Here is a 22,344-nt window from a genome sequence, read left to right as displayed (position 1 = left end):
ACACCCCTCAACCCTCAGCCAAGCAGCCAATGGGAGCACATGGGGAAGGTGGGTGGTTCACAGGTAGCAGAGCTGGAGGGGAGCAGAGTACTTTGGCCCTTCCCCTTCCCCTTTCTACACTCAATGAGGACATTCCTCACTTCACCACTCCTCTGCCCAGTAGCCCAATGGGAGCACTTCTTCCCTCCCTTGTGTGGGGTAAAGGGGTGGTAGAGTAAAGGGGTGATAGGGTGTGCCTGGAGGTGGGGTGGGGTGGGGCAGGACCTAGCACTCCATTTCTAAAAGGTTTGCCATCACTACCCTACTGGTATTCTTTCTCTCTCTCTCCACCCCCCCCCACTTAGTTTGCATCAACCTAATATATTTATATATCAGTTTTTAAAAATTTTTAATTATACGTAAATATATCATATTTCCCTGGTAAATTATGCGATCCATGCAGGATTTATTTTTATTTTAGTTACATGGGGATATGTCATATTTCCATACTAAACTGTGAGATCTGTGAAGGTAGGAATGCTATCTTCTCTAAACTTTCTTTTTCAGAGTCTAGAGCAGTGCCATGCACACAAGTATAGTACTCACCTTCTCCAACTGCTGACCCCCTATTCTTTTGACCAGGGAGAAGCTTACCTCAGTAAGATGAATATATACATCTTACACATTTGAGAGATTGGTACATAGGCTTTATGTTAGCTAAAGATTTCCTACGTAGCCTTGTCAGTGCCCAAAGTCCTTTTTTCCAGTTTTACTGAGGAATTAAATAGAATGTTATTTGGATTCATTTTATGATACCCTATGCTGAAAAGTGGGACCAATTGGTATTTGACCCAGGTACACAAATGTATATTTATGGCTCTGATTAGTACAATTATATCCATTCTAAATGATAAATTCTTTGAGGTTAGGAAACATCTTATTTGTACCCATTAGCCTCTAGAACAGCTCTCAATAAATGTTTGTTGAGTGAATGAACGAATGAACAGTAGAGAAATATGAATAGAAAATGTGGCATTCGTGTCCCTTTCATAAAGGATCTGAGCACAGCCTAGGAGCATGCCTGTAGTGCTTGAACAAGGAACAGAGTAAGAGACAAGTTAGAGCAGTGATTCCCAAAGTGGGTGCTACCACCCCCTGGTGGGTGCTGCAGAGATCCAGGGAAGTGGTGATGGCCACAGGTGCATTTATCTTTCCTATTAATTGCTATTAAAATTAAAAAAAATTAATTTCCAGGAGGCTAAGTAATATTTTTTTCTGGAAAGGGGGCGGTAGGCCAAAAAAGTTTGGGAACCACTGAGTTAGAGGATTCTAAGTAAGACTGAGTTTGAATGTAAAGGGAGAAATTGGAGAAGATGGAACCTGTTATCATGATAGTCTCTATATTCCCATTGCCATTTGTCTTGAATGAATGGTGATTGGGGTATGCTGAGAGCTGATTGTTAAATGTTTAGTCTGAGCATTTACACTGCAGAAATTGGCATTCACTACTCATCAGGACTGGATTTATTGTTGTTGACTGGATTTAAAAAGTACCAATAATGCAGATTAAATTTAAAAGTGTGTCCAAGAGCCCTGTGACCAGCACATTTCTTTGTTGCTCTATAAACACAGCTTTAGCTCAGCCAAAGAATAAATTAGTTCATCACCAGACTCAATGCATGGTGTCTAGTCTAATAATGATAATAATAATGAGTAACTGGAATTTATGCACTTTAAGGTTTGGAAAATGCTTTGTGTCCATCATCTTGTTTGAACTTCACAACACTCCTGACCGCTGATATCCATGCAATTTACTACTTGTTAGGGATGCCACCTCAGGCTTATCTGGGATTAAAGTTACAGAGAGGAAATTCAAATCCATGTATTGTGTAAGGAGAGGAAGGTAGCTGAAGATCAAGAAACAGAATAGGAATGCTTAGAACCAGTCAATATCCTGTTTGTTTAACTAGTGCTGCCTGTAGGAGGGACCCTCCAGGATGTTCCAACTTCCTTCATTGCATCAGTGTGAAGATGATCTGCCATGATGGTTTTGGAGTGAAAATCTCTTACCTGTTTCTCAGGCTCAGAGAAGAGAGGATTTTCCTTTGTCTGTTACTTGAGGCATTGATGCAGGGACTGAAGAAGGTGAAGGCTGGGAATGCCCATTCTAGGTACATTGATATTAGCCTACTTGGACTGATTTCTAGCACTTTGAGTAATCTTTACACAAGATGTCCTTGTGAGTATTCTTTAAAAAAGCACCCCAGCTCAGGTACAAATGAAAGTGGCCGATGGAATTGGGGTAAATAAACCATAAAGTTTGACTGGAAAATGTGGGTATATCCATTTAACCTATGTAAGAGCTCCAGATGAACTACAAAAGTGGCAAAGTCAAGGCACCCAGCTGGCTAAGAGCCTGGGGGAGGGACAAGGAGTTTGGAGATACCCTAGAGTACCCTAAGGTGTGAACAACTTAAGAACAAAGGAAATGGTCAATGTGGGGGTGAAGAATATTTTTGGTTTAATATTGAAGAGAGCAGCATTGTGTCATAATGGTAAGAGCTGTTGTATTTGGGGTGAGAGGGCCTAAGGTTTAAAGTCTACTTGTGCTATTTGTTACCTATGAGATCTCCAGTAAAATTACTTCATTTCTGGGCCTCAGTTACTTCATCTGAGGAACAGGGGAGAGGAATATTTGTAGATCTGTCTCACACTGTTGTCATAAAGTGCTATAAACTGTAAAGTGCTATGTGAACATGGATTACTATAATTGTTATCTGGGTGACTTGGCCAAATATTTTCACTTCCTAGGCCTTGGTTTCCTCATCTATAAAATGAGGAGGTTGGAATGGATGATCTTTAAGGACTTTTCTATTTTAAAATCTTTTTGTTTTTGTTGTTTGTTTTTAAATTTTTATTTAAGTCTTTTTTCCAGGGTTACATGATTTATGTTCTTTCTCTTCCCTTTCCCCCTCACCCCTCCCAGAGCCAACAAGCAATTCTACTGGGTTATACATGTATTATCACTCAATGCCTATTTCCATATTAATCATTTTTTTTCTACTTTAAAATCTTATCTTATGATGGATAGTGATTGGGTAGATGGCTTTCTAAGTAAGAAGAACAGGATGAACAAAGATACTGAGAGGAATGAGCCAAATGTGTACAAAAGACCTTCAAGAGACCAACCTAATTAGAATAGAGGAATATAGCAAAAGAAAAGCTTGCAAAGATCTGGGGAGGGATAGAAGATAGCCTACCATTTTGAACAAGTTATAATGGCCAAGATGGAACCATTCAAAATTTTGAGTAGAGGAATTAATGTGATAGAAAAACTGACCCTGACAGTTATGGAAGAATATAGAATACAGAAACTGAGTTGAGTCAAGATCAACAATCTTTCCAAAGTGGGGCATCAATTGTGCTCTTGGTGTGCCATCTGTCTTAGAAGTAGGACTAAGTGATGTCATGAAATATGATGGAAAAGATGTAATGACAGCAATCAGTCCATGGACCACTAATATTTGGTTTGGTTGCCATCATTGAAACTCATGGTATAGTGCAGTGGTTCCCAAACTTTTTTGGCCTACCACCCCCTTTCCAGAAAAAAAATTAGCCCCCTGGAAATTAAATTTTTAAAAGATTTAATAGCAATTAATAGGAAAGATAAATGCACCTGTGGCCATCACCATCCTCCTAGATTGCTACAGCACCCACCGGGGGTGGTGGCGCCCACTTTGGGAATCACTGTTATAGTGTATAGAATGTGAGTTCCTCGAGGCCAAGGTCTTTTTCATTTTTGTCTTTGCATTTCCAGCATTGAGTCGTAGGTGTTTAATAAATATGTGTTCATAAATAAATGCAAACACTGCCTGGAATGTAGGCGAGTAGATGGTACAGCAGATAGATTGCTTGACCTGGAGTCAGAAATACCTGATTTCAAATCTAGCCTCAGACTCTCACTAGCTAATTACTTAGCCTCTTTTTACCTTGGTTTCCTCAATTTTAAAATGGGGATAACAATTTTAAAATGGGGATAAGAATAACAGGATTGTTGTGAGAGTCAAATGAGATAATATTTGTAAAAAGTACTTATCACTGTGCCTGGCACACAGTAAATGTTACATAACTATAAATAAATTTATAGCATTTCCTTTTCCCCACTTTTTGAGTGACTGAATGAACAGACAGTGTTGTCCCTGAATCTAAGTCTTATAGATAAACTAGGAAGTCTTTGCATATAGCATGGTAAGGGTAAACTAAGATATAAATCGACAGGAATAGTGGACTCAGTTGAAATGGGAGAAATTAATAGGAATAACTGATAGCCCCAAACTCCTCTGGTAGATGTACAGAGGCAGATACTTTCTGGAATGAGTGTTTTTATGACAATTAGGTTGGGAAGGGGGCAGGCTAACTAGCTTGGATAAAGAGCTAGGTCTAGAGATGGGAAGTCGTAGGTTTAAATTTGACCTCAGACACTTCAGAGCTATGTGACCCTGGTTAAATCACTTAACCCCCATTGCCTAGACCAGTGATGGGCAAACTATGGCCCGAGGGCCAGATGCTGCCCCCTGAAATGTTTTATCCACCATGGGACATTATTCCTAATCTGACGAATACAATGAGTAGGATACAATACAATAAAACTTTGAAAGAGTTGCCTTAGAAACAGATGGACAGATGAGCATTTCCTTGCCTTTGGCCCCCTCTTTAAAAAGTTTGCCCATCACTGCTCTAGACCTCACCACTCTTTTTGCCTTAGAACCAGTATGCCTTATTGATTCTAAGACAGAGGTAAGGGTTAAAAAAATATATTAGGATGGGGAGGAGAAAGAGTCTCACTTGCTAGTGTAGAGTGAGAGTTGGCTTCCACATCTTGACAAGGGGAATGCCCTTGAGATGTCATCCCCATTAATGCTCCTTGCTAGAAAGAAACTAAAAAGTTCTTTAAAGAGGGATAAATATTTCTTAAAGGAATGATATTCTAATGGTTTAGGCAGTTGAAAGAAGTCTTCTAAAGTGTCTGTGGCAGTGATTCCCAAAGTGGGTGCTACTGCCCCCTAGTGGGTGCTGCAGAGATCCAGGGCGGGCAGTGATGGCCACAGGTGCATTCATCTTTCCTATTAATTGCTATTAAGATAAAAAAATTAATTTCCAGGAGGCTAAGTAATATTTTTTCTGGAAAAGGGGTAGTAGGCCAAAAAAGTTTGGGAACCACTGATCTATAGAATTATTCAGTCATTCAGTTGTTTCTAACTCTACATAACCTTGTCCAAGGGATTTTCTTGGCAAAGATACTAGAGTGATTTGCCCATTTCCTTCTCTAACGTGTCCCCATTTTATAGATAAAGAATTGAGGCAAATAAGAGGTTAAGTGACATGTCCAGGGTCACACAGCTAGTAAATGTCCAAGACCATATTTAAACTTGGATTTTCCTGACTCCAGGCCCCATGTTCTATCCACCACATCACCTAGCTTCCCTAATAGAGCCTTCAGACTGAACTTTATTGTTGTGGCTATCCTTTTTTCTAATGCTATGCCTATAAAATGCCATATAAAATGCCATGTGCCTTCTGTGTCAGTAAAAGTAGTGCCAGTCCCCTTATTCAAACTAGAAAAAGTATCTTGAATTTGCCAGTGGGGGCAAATAGAGCTGGGGTGGTCTATAATCCTCGATCTAAGACTCAAACCAAAGAAGTCACATAATCCCATTTCCTCATCTTATAAGTGCAGAGAAGTTAGGTAACTTCCCCAAGGTCGCAGGTGATAAATAGCAGAACCCCCATTCAAACCCAGGTCCTCTGACTCCAAAACCTGGACATTTTCCACTAGGCAAATACTCTTTGTTCTGCTAAAAGCAAGATGATTTTGAGCCCTTTTCAGACCAGCTATGGGAATAGCAGTAATGTTCATTCAATGAAGAATGTGTCAGTGAATGAGTAACAGTCTGTTGTTTTAAGGGTTAGTAAAGCATAAAGAGCTCTCTAAGCCCTTAATTATTGTGATTCAGTTGAAGGATGCACCTGGAAGTTCAGATGTTTCCAGGTGATCTTGTGTCTGAGAAACTAGGGTTACTACGAAACAGGTTACTCCATTAGAATTGGCATGAGAATTGGCACTCTTTTCATGTGCCTGGCACCTCCTGCTGCTCAAATGAGTAAGGGAGGTCAGCAAAACAAAACCCAGGGCTAAGCATTTAGAGAGGATTGCTGCATTATGGATGCCCAGATCCCCCACTGGTAGATTTCCCCCTCCCCACTACTTCTTTGGTAGTATCTACTCTTGCACCATCTTTTCTGGAGTCAAAACAGATTCTTCATACCCCGGAAAGCCTGAGACCTTATGATAACTTAGTGCAGTCATTCCCAAAGTGAGCACCATCGCCCCCTGGTGGGTGCTGCAGCGATACAGAAGAGTGGTGATGGCCACAGGTGCATTTATCTTTCCTATTAATTACTATTAAAATTAAAAAAAATTTAATTTCCATGGGGCCTAAGTAATATTTTTTTCTGGAAAGGGGGCAGTAGGCCAAAAAAGTTTGGGAACCACTGATTTAGTTGCACAGAGGAAGAAGAGAAGTAGATGTCCGAAATTCTTCCAACTTCCCTGGCCTCCCTCCCTGGCTATCTGAGCTGCCAGCCAACATTTCATCAGCTAGTGATAATAATTATCGCCAATTAAAATTGTTGCTGGCTAGCCTGTTATTGATTACTAGCCCAGCCAGCCAGTGACACTAATAGAGGGAGAGAAGAAATCGTCTGCAATGAGAGTAAATTCCACATTTTTACTTGTCCTATAACTCTTTCTAGAGTTCCATTAGTACAAGATTTCTGCACATAACCCTGGAAAACAACCATTTCCCTTTCTAAGACACTTCAACAGGCTTTATTGGGGCATGCATAACACTGAACTAAGTGGTATGGAGGATACAAAGAAATAGAAGACACAATCCCTCCAGTGCATTGTCTCAGAGTAGCCTAAAGGTCTTGCTAGCCTAACCAAGCAAGAAAAGAAACCAAACTTTCTTTGACAGCTCGTAAATCTCCAAAGTTGAGTTTAGTTTTAGGCAAAGGATTCATCATCACGTTGGTGCCAAAACCACTTTGCCACATCTTGTTGCTGTCCATGCTTGACAGATTTTCAGTTTACAGTTAGCCAGAGAAAGAAGAATCATCACCAGAGCCCTAGAGAAAGACCCAGCAGAGTATTACCTAGCCAGGGTGATTTGTTTTCCTGATGATATAACTACAATATGTTTGCTAGTGTCATGGAAAAACCAAACAAAAGAGCTTTTCCCTACAAACAGAGGTTCTCCAAATGCTCCTATTACTAATGTATCCTTCTGAAAATGGACTGAACTCCAGAATACTCCTGAGTTTCCTGATTGAAATCCATAGCAGTGAAAAAGAAATTAGACATAAGATTTTTTCGAGTACACTGAGGGATTATTTAATTCTATCTTTGTGTCCTCAGTGCCCATCACAGTACCTGGCATACTGTATAGGCACTTATTAAAGGCCTATTGGTTGATTGGTTCTAACTCGAAGAATAAGATATTAAAAAAAATATTTTATCTAGATTGTGACTTGCAGAAGGATGTGAAGTGAATTAGATTAGTCCAGTGTATTTATATTTTGGATAACTGTTGCAAATAGTAAGCTGGGCCTTGAAACAAATTAACAGGAGACTAGGCTGAATTGCATTTAGGAAATCATATAATGCTTTCAGTTATTTCAAATCATGTGCACATGCAAAAACCAAAACGAATTTGTACTAATACAAATATACTTCTATTTATATCATGTAGGTATGAATTATGAAGCACTACAATCTCAGAGGAATCTAAATGAAAAATAACTCAAAGGACTGGGTGACTGGCAAGATGGCAGCCCGTAGCAACTCAAAAGCCTAGAAAATGGAGATAGGCACCAGATTTATAGAAACTAAAGCTGAATCCATCAGGTAAGAAGACAAATATTGTATGAGGCAAAAATCTCATGAAACTTCTTCAGAACATTTAAATACTTAGAACTCTCATTAAACATGCCCATCCTCCAGCCCAGGGGTCAGCAATGTATGGCTCTTGAGCCATATCTGTCTCCACTTCTCGACCTGCCAGTCCCAGCAGAGTCCCAGGATGTGCCCCAGGGGGCCCTTCAGCCCCTGCCCCATATTCCAGCTCCTTCTGCCTCCATCCTCCTCCTTCCACAGGAGTTTATGGCTCTCACAGCCAAAAAGTTTGCCGACTGTTGCTGTATGGGAATGACTCAGTCTGGACCTCCTCTCACCAAACCAAAATCACTGACTCTGCCAGTTTCCCAAAGGAAAAAGAAAGTGACCAGAAGAGACTGGGGGCATAAAACATGGGCAACAAAGAGTTAGCTGGAAAAACAACTGGAAATAGTATACTACAAAGTAAAAGGAAACAGAATTTCTTAATGAAAAAGAGAATTCTGTGAGCACCTAAGAGGTCACAGAACAATGACAAGAAGATCTAGAATGACTTAAAAGAGAAAGAACTCTGTGTTAGAAATCAGGAAAAGAAATTTAAGGTCAGAGATTGGAGCTTTCCAAGCATTTAAAAACATATTTTTAACATTTTCCAGCAACTTATGGCCAGTGCTGAAGATTGCATGGGGCAAATATTTTGAAAGAAATATTGTGGGATTTGGTGGCTTTGATTTGTCCTTTTGGTAAAGAACTTTGATGTGATTTAAAATAGAAGGGCTAGATAACATGCCTGTGTCAACTTTGAACTGCTCTGGAAAGAAGATGCATAGAGAGCAGGGAGAGGGCTTTTGATTTCCTTCCCCAACTGGTGAAAGTAGAGGCAGCAGCAATGGTAGCTGCTCATTCATCATACGCATTAGAGGAGAAATAATGGAGAGGGGACCGCTCAACAAAGGGGTGGCATGATATTACTGGAAGCAAGTGAGCTCATTCTACCTTGCTGGCCAGAAACTTCATCCACCTGAAATCAGTTGGATTGCGGTGATTTTACCAGGAGGCATGTGCTAAGCATTTAAGGAAGTGTCCCCCAGCCCAGAAATCTTTTGTCCATTTCTCTTTCACTTCCCTTTACTTCCCTCCAACCTTTCAGAAAGAGATTTAAGCCCAAGGGTTTCTGTTTTTCTTTTAGATATTTTATTATAGTTTCAATGGTATTGTTAAACTTGATTTGTCTAGATTCAAAAAGTGAATCTGTTCTTTGTGTATGCCTCTTTTGATCTACTAAATGTGCAAAGGGGGCAGCTCTAAGCATTATTATTATAGATAAAATATATCTCATAGATTCCATTAACTGGGCTTAGAAGTCACTTAGGAGCAGAGCAAGCTTGCCCTCATTTTATTTTATTTCTACTTAACAATTGATAAATTCATAATAGGTAGAGAATACTAAAATGGAATCCAGCACTTTCTTTTCCCTCTAGACTAGACTTAGGCTGTGATCATAGATACCTAAGGCTAAGCCTCCTCTTCCACATACAGGAAAAAGGGAAGGAGGGAGTCAAATGAGAGAATAGGGGAGAAGGGAAAGTCTTACCTTGAGATGGCTCTGAAGAATTGAAAGAGGCTTAATCTAGTCCACTCTGTCCTTGCCCCTTTCTTGATGGTCTAGGAGAGTAAAAAGTACTTAGCCTGCTGGCTGCCCAGTATATTTAGTGGTATTAGTTTAAAGTTTTTCCCCCCTAAACTTGAAAAATAACAACAAACCTGAATATTTCTATATACAACCAACAGAAAATTAAATTCCTATTAGATTGTAAGCCTCTTGAGAGCAGGGACTATCATTTTATCAATTGTATAACCCAGGGCTTAGCACACTGCCTTGGAAAATAGTAGGCATTTAATAAATGTTTATTGATTGGTAGAAAAGTAATTCATATATGAAATAATTCTCATTATATACAGCTTTATTTGTTGCATTTTTAAAAATTTATTTAAATTAAGCACATTGTTCCAAAAAGTATTCTACTTGTCTGTGTTTCCCTCTAAACCTCCTGTTTTGTTCTTTCCTTCCTTCCTTCCTTCCTTCCTTCCTTCCTTCCTTCCTTCCTTCCTTCCTTCCTTCTTTCCTTCCTTTTTTGATTTCTGGATGAGATGGAACTTCAGCATTGTTGTAATTTGTATTTCTCTTGTCATTGTGATTTGGAGTATTTCTCCATGTTATTGATAGTTTTATTTCTTTTTTAAAAGTTTGTAGGTTCATATCCTTTGACTATTTCTTAGTAAATAGATCTTATTTGTATATGTTTGAATTAGTGTTCAACATAGCTTGACTATCAGACTTTTATCAGAGAAACTTGCTGCAAAGATTTTTCCTTTGGTTGGACAAATCCATTAAACTCCTTAAGCTTCGTTTTACTCATCTATAAAGTGAGAATGTTGGGATAAAGTAGGTGGTTTTTGTGGTTACTTCCAGATATAAATCTATAATCCTATGACTCATTTCCCTTCAAATATTAACTGAATTGATTTTGTTTTTGCAGAATCTCATCAATGCTTTGACAACAGAGTTGTCTATTTTATCTTCTATGATCCTCTCTCCTTTTTGGTCAAGAAATTTTACCCTACCCATAGTTGTAAATGGTGCCTCCTTTTATTATTCTCTATATTGTTTATTATAGATCTTTTGTTTCTAGAGCATTCTTTTTTTTTTTTTATTGCACATCACTCCTTTATTATAATGAACAACAACAACAACAAAAAAGGAGGGGAATGGGGGTGGGCAGGGTTAGTACTTATGCTAAAACTGATGAGGACCCTGGTGGCAGGTCTGTTTGGCTGGAAGGCAGTGGGATAGAGGAGACACATTTTGACATGACTTGGGGGCATTTCACTGCCACAGAATAGAGATGGGACTATAGAATGCACAGTGGGATGTACTCATCCACCCTTTAGAAATCAAGAACTCTGCACTCTGGTACAGCTCGAGTTCTCTGATGATTACCATGTGGGACAGTTTAATTAAAAAAAATCACTAAAAACAACCAGTCTAGAAAGGTCTCTTGTGAAAGTAAATATAAGTAAACATTAGCACATAATCTCAACCTCCCGGATCCATTTTTCTTGGGTTAGGGAGGAAAAATGATCAATATTTAGATTTTCATTATTTGTTAAATGACAGCTTACTGCAACAGCCCCTGAGAGGGCTGTCCTACTGGCAGGACTGGCTCATAGGAGTAACTGGAACAGCTGCTTCTTTCAACTCCCCACATGGACTTCTTACCATGTCCCCATCCCTAACCCCCAACCAGGTCTTATTGTGCCAAACCACCCAGCAGGTATTTTGACTAATGTGGTTGAGGGGAGGGTCCACAGGAGAGAAAGGAATTGGTCTGAAATAGTAAGGAAATGAGAGAAGGAACCATCAGTCCCCCACCTGCAGCTATATGTTGATCCCTAAGGCAATGGTCAGTGTATGGAGCAGGCAGGGGAGAGATGTGGTGGGGACAGTGAAAAGGGAAGGACTGGCTACTGCTGGCATGTGCTAGTGGCCTGCTTTTCACTTCTTGGCCTTGCCTTGGGCTGCCACGGCCTCCATGGCTTTGCGCACCGTCTCTTTATCCCCAAGGAACTGCATGGGCTTGATGGGTTTCAGATTCTTGCCCAACTCATACACGATAGGAATGCTAGTGGGCAGGTTCAGCTCCATTATTGCTTCTTCAGACAGACCCTCAAGATGTTTGACAATCCCTCGAAGGCTACTGCCATGGGCTGCAATGAGAACTCGTTTTTCCTTCCTTGATCTGGGGGACGATTTCCTCATTCCAGAAGGGTAGAGCCCGGGCAGTGGTGTCTTGCAGGCTCTCACAGGAGGGCAACTGATCCTCGGTAAGATCTGCATAGCGCCGGTCCTTGTTGATGTTGCTGTAGAAGGGGTGGTTGGCCTCCATCGGAGGTGGTGGGATATCATAGGATCGTCGCCAGATCTTGACCTGGGCCTCACCGTGCTTAGCAGCTGTCTCTGCTTTGTTGAGGCCCGTCAGACCTCCATAATGCCGTTCATTGAGACGCCAGGTCCTGACTACAGGCAACCACATCTGGTCAATGGCATCTAGTACTATCCAAAGAGTACGAATTGCTCTCTTCTGGACAGAGGTGAAGCGGATATCAAATTCCTAGCCAGCATCTCGCAGCGCTTGGCCACCACGCTGGGCTTCTTGGTGCCCCGCGGGGCTCAGGTCCGCGTCATACCAGCCGCTGAAGCGGTTCTCCAGGTTCCAGGCGCTCTCTCCGTGGCGGATCAGCACGAGCTTGTAGGCGGCCATGGCAGGCAGAGGATGGGCGCAGCGAGTACAGAAGACGGAGGGGATGGGACAGGCGAGCACTGAGATTCAGGAGGAGATCACTGGCTTCTCAATCCCCTTTCTAGGGCATTCTTAAAGAGAATGATCTGACTCTGTTTTTGACCTATATTTCATACATATTTACCATTGGTTTTTATCTTCCCTGTTGATTGTGGATTTGGACCACTATTGACTTCAAATCTCTGGTTGGGGCTATGCTACAATCTTTTATTCTCCATGAGTCTTTTCAAGAAAAGTCAGGTCAGGTCTTCATGATTCTAACACTCTAGCTCCTATGCCACCTAGATGCCACATGATCTTTAAAAAGCCATAAACATATTTTATTAATAACAATTACACACAAAGGGATTTGATTCCATTTTTAGCTGATTCTTACGCATCTGTCCAAGAATATCATCCTTAATGCCTCAAGGACTTCTCTGCTGCTGGATATTTTTCTGTGGTTATAGAAGGACAATCTGACCACTCTCTCTATATATAGTGATCATGTGACACCCAGGATCCAGTTATACCCACAAATTTTGATGGATTTGTTTTAGAATTTTAGCAATGTGACTGGAGCTGAACTCCTTATTCTCTCCATATCTCTTGTATTTTTTCCCCACTCATGAAGTTTTCCTGTTTAAATACCAAACAACAGAGTAGAAAAAAGTGAATACATGATGGGGAATTTCTCTCAAGAAGTAGAGGCTATTGTTACTATTGTCACTAGGAAAAAAATCCATATTCTAAGGCGTGTAAGCATTACACTTAATTTTTTTCTTTAATCGATATTCTAAAATAATAGCTAATATTTGTACTGGCCTTCATATATGTTGTCTTGTTTGATCCTCATAAAAACCCTTCAGGTAGTTAAACCCAGATTTCAGTAACAAATACATTTTGAAACTGTGCATACCCTTTGAACCAGCAATGCCATTACTAGGTCTGTATCCCAAAGAAAAAGGAAAAGAACCTATTTGTACAAAAATATTTATAATAGCTCTTTTTGTGGTGGCAAAGAACTGGAAACCGAGAGGATACCTATTAATTGGGGAATGACTGAACAGTTTGTTATATGATTATGATGGAATACTATTGCATTACAAGAGATGATAAGCAGAATAGCTTTAGAAAAACCTGGGAAGATGTATATGAACTGATGTAAAGTCCACATGGTAACAGTAATATTGTAGCAATAATCAACTGTGAAACACTTTGCTATTCTGATAAATATGATGATCCAAGAAAATTCCACAGTACTCATGATGGAGAATGCTATCCACTTTCAAAGAGAGAATGGATGAACTCTGAGTGCAGATTTATATGTATGTATATGTATATGTATATATTTTTCATTTTATTAAAAATTTTTTTTGCAACATGGTTAATATGTAAATGTTTTTCATGATTTCACATGTACAATTATTATTATATTGCTTGTCTTTCCAGTGGGTGAGGGAGGGTTGGGAGGAAGCAAAAGAATTCAGAACTCAGTTTCTTAATATTAAAACTAAATAACAAATTTGTTTTTTAAAAATGTGCAACATATCTGGGAAAAGGAATTTGAAATATGAAGGAAAGGTGATTTAAATAACTTAAAATTATTCTGTAATAATAAAAAATCAGAGACGAGAATGAAATAATAGAGTCTAAAAAGAAAAGGAGATCAAACTGAAACCATATCCTGCAAACCTGAGCATACTCATCAATGAAAAAAGATCCATTTTTAATAAGACATTTGATACAATCTTGCGAAATAAAGCAAGACAAACCCAGAGGTGAAGAAATTATTCAGGAGAAAGGAAGATGGGAGTTTTGAAATCAGTATTCTATAGACTAAATCCTGTGGCCTCTCCCTAGCCAATATCTTTTATGTCAGGGACAATACAATAGGAAGTGGATGATGCATCCACTACCAAGTCCACAGGTGAATAATGAAGAGATAATAATTTCTTTAGTCAATAAATAATGGAGAGATCATGTCTCTTTTAATCTCCGAACAAGAGCTGGGGGCTGGCAGTAAATAAGATAAGATCAGTATGGGGGAAGATTTGGGTAGATAAAGTAGGAGAATTTCACACTACAAGGTGAAAAGTATGCTGCTAGTGAACAAAAGAAAGGGGCTATATGTTTTCAAAAGAGTCAGAAGCCCTGTAATGGATTTCATGGGAGGTAGGAGGAGGGAGGAATTCACAAGTTAGATGATCTTTCCTTAGAAAGAATTCTACTTCTTAGGATAGCAGCCTACGCATAAAAAGGAATTCATGAGCCTCAAGGGCAGCCAGCACCCAGACCTGTAGGGAAGACATAGAACCTGAGGTAGGTGAATGAAGCAAAACCCAGAGGCATGTGGTTCAAAGTTATCTACCTTCTTGGAAATTGAAAGATTAGCACTTGAGGGTATTAGTCTAGGGCTCCCCTTCTCTTATTTTTTTTTAAAAAAACTCTAATCTTCCATCTTAGAATCAATACTGTGTATTGGTTCTAAGACAGAAGAGTGGTAAGGGCTAGGCAATGGGGGTTAAGTGACTTGCCCAGGGTCACACAGCTGGGAAGTCTCTGAGGCCACGGTGGAACCTAGGACCTCTCTTCTTTAGGCCTGGCTCTCAATCCACTGAGACACCCAGCTGCCCCATCCCTTTCTCTTAAAAGCTAGAAAACACAAAATTAAAGATTACAATAAAATTTATAAAATTCTCTGTGCCTCTATAGCTAACTCTAAGCAGCCAGTCCAAATCTTACAAAAATGACTGCCATATCTAGATTCTTACCTGCTCTTAATGATCAGAAAACCACTTCCCCCATTTTGAGAGAAAAGAAAATTAATATAAGAAGACAATAGGGAAAGATATCTAACAGCAGACACACAATTTGGAAAATTTCCTTCTGCTTGTATCTTAATTTTGCCCAAAGCAAAATAAGGCAGGGATGTGGGTAGTCAATTGAAGCAATGAATGATGTAGGAAATGAAAGTCTCTTAAATCTATAGAGTTCAACTTACCCCTTCACTCTTTTTTTAACTTAAAATTTTTTATTTAATTAATTTAGAATATCTTTCCATGGATACATGATTCATGTTCTTTCCCTCCTCTCCTTCCCCCTCCCAGAGCCAACAAGCAATTCCACTGGGTTTTACATGTGTCATTGATCAAGACCTATTTCCATATCATTAATATTTGCATTAGGGTGATTGTTTAGAGTCAATATCCCCAATAATATCCCTATCGATCTATGAGATCAAGCAGTTGTTTTTCTTCTGTGTTTCTGCTCCCATAGTTCTTTCTCTGGATATGGATAGCATTTTTTCTCATAAGTCCCTTAGAATTGTCCTGGATCATTGCATTGCTGCTGGTAGAGAAGTCCATTACATTTGATTGTGCCACAGTGTATCCATCTCTGTATATAAGGTTCTCCTGGTTCTGCTACTTTCACTCAGTATCAATTCCTGGAGGTCATTCCAGTTCACATGGAATTCCTCCAGTTCATTATTCCTTTGAGCACAATAGTATTCCATCACCAACAGATACCATAATTTGTTCAGTCATTCCCCAATCAAAGGGCATCCCCTTATTTTCCAGTTTTTTGCCACCACAAAGTGGGGGGCTATAGATATTTTTGTACAAGTCTTTTTCTTTATTACCTCTTTGGTTACCACTTCACTCTTGCCACACACTACAATGGAACAGCAATATGGATCTGAGTGAGAGATTTTTTTTAACAATTTCTGTTGAGGATAAGATGGATGACGAGAAAGGGACAGAGGTAATTTCACAATAGTACCTCTGTGTAATAGGTTCTTACTCCTTCTCACCAAGGTTAGATTAACATCACCAGTCATCTTGATTTTTGTCCTGGACTTTAATGACTCTGGAAAAGATAGTGAGGCTAATGACTTTTCATAACCCTGCCTTACTTAAATCCAGCTCATCCACAAGTCAGGACATCACCCATGTGATATCATTGATCCTCTTCAAAAATGAAGGATGAACAATAGGCTAATATGGCTTGTTCTGAGAACAAAACATCCCTTATTCAACTCCACCCTTTGTTGACTAGTCCTACATTTTGTGTTTCTCCAAGACTTCTTATATAGTTTGTACTACATGATTAGACACTAATTTCTAATTACTGTTTCTTTAATAATAGTATTTATATTTCTAGATTTTAATTTCTAAAATAATTTCTAGATTTTAATTTCTAAAATAATTTCTAAAGTTACTAATTTCATTGTTCCATTGTCTTGTTTACCAAATCAGAGTAAAAACACTTTGACAGTCCAGGCTGGTATAGTGTGGGAAAAAGTACTGGATTTTGCCTGATCTGAGGAATTCCAAAGTTAGAGGACTTTTCCCATACCTATCTTATAACTTTCCTATTTCCCTATTTGAGGGGACCAACATTCTTTCAGTCACTCTGGTGCACAAACTCAGGTTTCATCCAATAGAGGGGATTTTGCCTCTGTTGGAGGCTGACTCCAGAATTCCACTCTCATAGGCCCAGCCAATGCATCCATTAGAGCCTCAATTCCTTCATTTGTGAATGCTGTGAAGAAAATATTGTGTATACCTTAAAATGCTATGTATGAATGAATCTACTTGTTTTGAATTCTCTGTAGCATTTAGCATAATGTTGGTTTTAGAGTAATCTCTAAATTAACTTTTGTTGAATTAATGGAGTCCTGAGGCCAAAATTCAGATGCCCTAGAACCCCTTAAATTGGTTTTTGAGAGATACTAAACTTATTTGATAATATGAATGGAAAAAGCAATTCCACATATTAGAAAATATTATAAACCGCAGCATACTTCCTGCCAAGAAGAAGTGATAAATCAAGTTGCCATGTAATTAACTTTAGATCACATTATGACACACACATTAGACATTATCATTGCTTCCAAAGACTTATGTAACCAAGTTCAGTCTTCTGGAGAAGAAGGGATGACATGACAGATTAGAGTGATCAAGTACTCCTACCAGTTTGGGAAGCATCATCTGGTCTCTTTGGATCCCCTATATACCAAAGGAAGAGCAATTTTTATAGTTTGACTAACCAACAATGACTTGCTTTCATGAATTCCCAATGAGGAATGGAAGGCAGGACCAGAGGAGAGATACGATTGAGTAGGAATAAATGTAAAGTCATGTAAAGCACAGTACAATGACATTATAAACTACTTTATTCTCATCTTGGTTTATTTATTTATTCAAAACTTTTTATAGTTGTCCTATCTCCAGGACCCTTGTCTTCCTTTTCCATGTCCTGTGGAGAGGCAGCATGGTAGAATGGAAAAACCACTGGATTTAGAGTCAGAGGACCTTGATTTGTAGCTTATATGAAAACAAAAAGTTGCCTACTATATATATGATCTTGAGCAAGTCATTCCACATTTGTGGACCTCAGACTCATTATTTAAACTATAGAAAAAATAGTAACAGAATTCAACTGGAAGAAAAAATAAAGAATATCAAGGGAATTAATGGGGAAAAAAGTGAAGGATGCTGGCCTAGTGGTTCCAGATCTCAAACTGTACTATAAAGCAGTAATCATCAAAACAATCTGGTACTGCCTAAGAAATAGATCAGTGGATCAATGGAATAGATTAGAGGTGAAAGATGTTAGCAATCTATTGTTTGATAAACCCAAAGATCCCAGCTTTTGGGATAAGAACTCACCATTTGACAAAAACTACTAGGAAAACTGGAAAACAGTATGGCAGAAAATAAGTATAGATCAATATCTCACACCCTATACCAAGTCAAGATGGTTATATGATTTAGATATAAAGGGTGATACCGTAAGTAAATTAGTGGTACATAGAATAGGTTACCTGGCAGATCTATGGAGGAGGGAAGAATTTTTGATCAAATAAGAGATAGAGAACATTTTAAGTTGTAAAATTAATAATTTTGACTATTTTATTTGTACAAATAAAGCCAACATAAACAAGATTAGAAGGAAAACAACAAAATGGGGGAAATTTTTTAACAGATTTCTCTGATCAAGGTCTCATTTCTCAAATATAAAAAGAACTACATCAAATTAATAAAACTACAAGCCATTCCCCAATTGTCAAGTTGTCAAAGGATATGAACAAGTAGTTTTCAGATGAAGAAATCAAAGCTATCAATAATCACAGGGGAGGGGGGCAGCTGGGTAGCTGGGTAGCTCAGTGGATTGAGAGCCAGACCTAGAGATGGGAGGTCCTAGACTCAAATCTGGCCTCAGACACTTCCTGGGCAAATCACTTAACCCCCATTGCCTAGCCCTTACCACTCTTCTGCCTTGGAGCCAATACCCAGTATTGACTCCAAGACAGAAAGTAAGGGTTTTTATTAAAAAAAATAATAATCATCATAGGAAAAAATGTTCCAAATCACTCTTGATTAGAGAATGCAATTTAAAACAAGTCCGAGATACTACCTCACATCTATCAGATTGTCCAATATGACAGTAAAGGGAAGCAATAAATATTGAGGGGATGTGGTAACATACCCTTTGATCCATTACTAGGTCTCTATTCCAAAGAGATTCAAAAAAGGGAGAAAGGACCTACTTGTACAAAATATTCATAGCGACCCTTTTTTGTGATGGCAAAGAATTGGAAATTAAGGGGATGTCCACCAATTGGGGAATACCTGAACAAAATTGTGATATATGTTGGTGATGGAATACTATTGTACTATAAGAAATGATGGGCAGGATGATTTCAGAAAGAGCCAGAAAGACCTACATGAACTGATGCAGAGTGAAATAAGCAGAACCAAGAGAACATTGTACACAATAACAGCAATATTGTGGAATGATAAACTGCGAAAGACAGCTTCTCTCAGCAATAGAATGATCCAGGACAATTCTGAATGACTTAAGACAAAGAATGCTATTCACCTTCAGAGAAAGGGCTGTTAGAATCAGAATGCAAATCAAAGCATACTGTTTTTTACTTTAGGCTATTTGGGTTCTTATTTTGGGATTTTAGTTTTATGTGATTATTCTTTCATAAAAATGAATAATATGAAAATATATTTTGCATGATAATATATGTATAACTCAGATCAAATTGTTTGCCATCTCTTGGAAGGAGGGAGACAATTTGGATCATATAATTTCAGAAAATTTATATGGAAAATTATTATATATAATTGGTAAAATAAACTATCTTAATGAAAAAATAAATTAAATAATCTCCAAATATTTTTTCCAGATCTGGGATCCTATGGCTAGATCCTAAGGTCTCTTCCAGCTAAAAATGTATAATTTTAGCCAAATGAGGGTATTTGTTTGGGTAATTTAGGTAAACTGGACCTTGCTGATTTTATGTTGCTGGGAGACTTATATTGTGGGGACCTCTTTTCTATGGGTAATTAAGAATTACACATGTTAGGGTACTTTAGTAGTTTCCCCCCCTACTAATGCCCCTGCTTTTCACGTGGTCATTGGAAGAAGAAAGATAGGTGGGTGAATATCAGTGTTCATGTATTTTCCAAGTAATGGTTTATAATCAGAGTATGATCTTAACTAAACAATTAAAATTATTAGCACACATTTCATAAATTTATCTCAATTGGCTTGTTTCTTCCTTCCTTCCCATTCCATTAAAACTCTTATCAACACCATGTATACAACATTCAACCCTGTGCCTTCTGATTCTCCACCATGACAAGAATTTTCTCCTTGTTCATCTGTTTCAAAAAATCCAATTCCTGGGGGCAGCTGCGTGGCACAGTGGATTGAGAGCCAAGCCCAGAGACAGGAAGTTCTGAGTTCAAATTTGGCCTCAGACACTTCTTAGCTATGTGACAAGTCACTTCACTCCCCTTTGCCTAGCCCTTACCACAGTTCTACCTTAGAATCAATTGATTCTAAGACAGAAGGCAAGGGTTAAAAGAAATCCAATTCCTCTCTTTCTTCAGAATGGAGTTTAAGTACCACCTTCTGTATAAGCCTTTCCTAGTCTCAAATGCTAGTACTCTCCCTCCTTAACTATATTATATTTAAGTACTCTATATTTTACACTTATTTTATATATATTTATTCTACATATACTTGTATGTGTACATATTAGTTCTCTTGATGGAATGTACACTCTTTGAGAACAGGGTCTGTTTTCCTTTTTTGTCTTTGTATCGTCAAAGTTCTGGCACATAGTGGGTATTTAATAAATGCTTGTCTAATGAGCTAATCTTTCAACCTGCATCTGACTCAGAAAAGAAGAGCAGACATTATACTTTAAAGCCTATTAACTGGAGATAATTGGAATTTTACTAATATAACATTAAAACATCTAGTGTTTGAACTCCAGGATAGTAAAAGATCTGCAGTCTTTACTCCCATTTGTAGCAGTAGCCCCCATTAGATCCAAGTTCTCAACTTGATTTTCATCAAGGGAATGGTTGATGTACCCAGAGGCCATTTGTAGAAGATAGTTTATTGGCCATTACCCATAGCATCACAATTTTTTAAAGGGACTTGTGGTATTTTCAGTGCATGAACTCAAGGGTAGATAGATACCATCGCAGCCATTTTTAGTCTTGGAAAGTTTTGCTTGGGACACTGAAGGTTAAGTAATCCCTGTTCATTTTCCAAGGACAGGAAATTATTTAAATGTTGGGAAGGGAGAATGTAATGAGCACTGGCACACTGACAGAGTGTATCAGCATGTTTGACCGATGCAAATTCTCCATGTGGAAAAGGCTGAAGAGTCTGATTCCAGGAGAGCTGTGAAGATGCATAATGGAAGTGCCTTAGAGAGACATTGGAGCAGGTGAAGACAGTTTATAACTGGGTCTAGTTAACTAATCACATAGTGAATAGAAGTCTCTTTGATTGGTTTTAGAGACATTCATAAAGATTTAATGTCTAGAGTCTCAGTTGTTTTCCTTTTCGGTGACCCTCTCTTAGTATGACTCCTTTGCTGAAAGACAGTGGGTTCAATGAGAGACAATGCTGCAAGAGAAGAGGCTAAGTCCCTCTCCACTAAAGTCCATGTTTTACTCCATGAAAATAGGCCTTCGTCCTTTGCCTGACTCAGTGTTTGGTTTGTCCTTTTGTTTTAACAAAAATCAGAAGGCTCTAACCTTATTAGTTTCAAAAGGTCAAGATTCTGGGATTTGGAGTCCAGACCAGGTTTCAAGGAGCAAGAAGTGACCTTCAGTAGTAGTCAGGATCTGTCCCACCAATAGCTGAGACAGGAACTCAGCCAGTGGTAACACGGAATCCGAACATGAACTTGGTGGGGCCAATGCTGTTTAGAAACTGTTCTAAGTGAGCCGACTTTCCCCGGAGACTGAGGCGGTATAGGGGAGAGTTTTCCCAGGGTGTTGGGGGGAAGTGTTTATGCTTTATTTATGCTATATATAGACTAAGTAAAAATCTTTTTGTGAAAGTGAAATGATGTTAAATGGTGTAATGGACCTAGGGTACCATTGGCACCTATTGGAGGGGAAAATAGGTGATGAGGTTATGAGCTAAGAGAGTGAGGCCAGGACATATCTGCTACATAGACATGACCCCTTCTTTCCCAAGAGCTCTTGAGAAGTGGTTTGCTTTTCTTCAATTGAGGGAGGTAATATTGCAGCGAAAAGAGAATTGGTTTTTGAGTCAGAGAATCTGAACCTTTGCCTCTTGCCATGTGTATGAATGAGTTTGGTCAATTCTCTTAAATTTTTTTATAGTTCAGTTTCCTCATCAGTAAAATGAATGGGTTGTCCTCATTACCCTTTAGGGTCCCTTTCAGCTCTAAATCTCTGATGTCAAGGTACTAGGCCATGTCCAAACAGCTATTTATGTGGGATTTTGTGGAGATGATAACTTGTTAAGGTACAGATTAAACTAGAGAGTCCTTAAGTACTTTTACAGCTATATAATCCTCTGATTTGTCTGGTGCCTGTCCTTTGTTGGGAGGTAAGAAAAGGTAAAGGAGATGGGGAAAGAAAAGAATATTCAATCTCTGAAAACTCTAGCAAATGGCCTGATATGAGAATTTGCTTGACCTGTTTTTAAGAAGAGGGTCTTACCTGAGTGGTGATAAAAATGGGGAAAATGAGAGGTAGGGTCTAAACTGGCTTTTCC

The 22,344-nt window shown here is 38.8% G+C and overlaps 1 pseudogene; it reads right to left on the bottom strand.

Annotated features, from left to right (window-relative positions):
• Positions 1-11,489: 11,489 nt before the first annotated feature.
• LOC123238914 lies at positions 11,490-12,325 on the bottom strand (annotated as a pseudogene).
• Between the last annotated feature and the right edge of the window lie 10,019 nt (positions 12,326-22,344).

This window comes from Gracilinanus agilis, chromosome 3 (assembly GCF_016433145.1).
Source record: "Gracilinanus agilis isolate LMUSP501 chromosome 3, AgileGrace, whole genome shotgun sequence".
In the NCBI taxonomy this organism is placed as follows: Eukaryota; Metazoa; Chordata; class Mammalia; order Didelphimorphia; family Didelphidae; genus Gracilinanus; species Gracilinanus agilis.
The sequence above is the reverse complement of the archived record's forward strand: the minus strand, read 5'-3'. Positions and strand labels throughout refer to the sequence as shown.